Genomic DNA, 900 nt, shown 5'->3' with positions numbered 1-900 from the left:
ACCTAGCAGGTCATTTCCTAGGCTGTAGGTGTGCTGGACATTTTTCCTCCCTAGGTGCAGCACTTTGCATTTCTCCTTGTTGAACTGCATTCTGTTGTTTTCTGCCCACTTGTCCAACCTGTCCAGGTCTGCTTGCAGCTGTTCCCTGCCCTCCGGCGTGTCCACTTCTCCCCATAGCTTTGTGTCATCTGCAAACTTGGACAGAGTACATTTCACTCCCTTGTCCAAGTCACTGATGAAGACATTAAAGAGTATCGGTCCAAGGACCGAACCCTGTGGGACCCCACTTCCCACACCCTTCCAGGTCGAAACCGACCCATCCACCACGACTCTCTGGGTGCGGCCCTCCAGCCAATTCGCCACCCACCGGACTGTGTAGTCATCCAAGTCACAGCCTCTTAACTTGTTCACCAGTATGGGGTGGGATACCGTATCGAAGGCCTTCCTGAAGTCTAAGTATACAACATCCACCCCTCCTCCTGTGTCCAGGCGTTTCGTAACCTGGTCATAAAAAGAGACTAGATTGGTCAGGCACGATCTGCCTGCCACAAACCCCTGGCAATTGTACAATTTCATCCATGAAGGATGAAAATTCTACAATTTTACTAGCATTATTCAATAAACGATATGGTCAGGTTACATAGTTCCCGAAGATTAAGAAATTATAACATGCTGCAAAATGGTCTTTGGGCCCTAGTGAAAGAATTTGGAATCCTTATAGAATTAGGATTTGCAAGAACGTTAATAGTTTAAATAAACAGAGTACAAATAAGGAATAAAATCTCTGCTATATTTGACATTGCTTCAGAATTATGGCAAAACAGGTACTCTCTCATATAGCTATGAGAAATGTGGAACTACCATTGCAAAGTTCTCCTGGTGGGGGACCTTAGATGGTCC

Source organism: Alligator sinensis, unplaced genomic scaffold, assembly GCF_000455745.1.
Source record: "Alligator sinensis unplaced genomic scaffold, ASM45574v1 scaffold760_1, whole genome shotgun sequence".
NCBI classification, from domain to species: domain Eukaryota; kingdom Metazoa; phylum Chordata; order Crocodylia; family Alligatoridae; genus Alligator; species Alligator sinensis.
Note: the sequence above shows the minus strand (reverse complement) of the source record.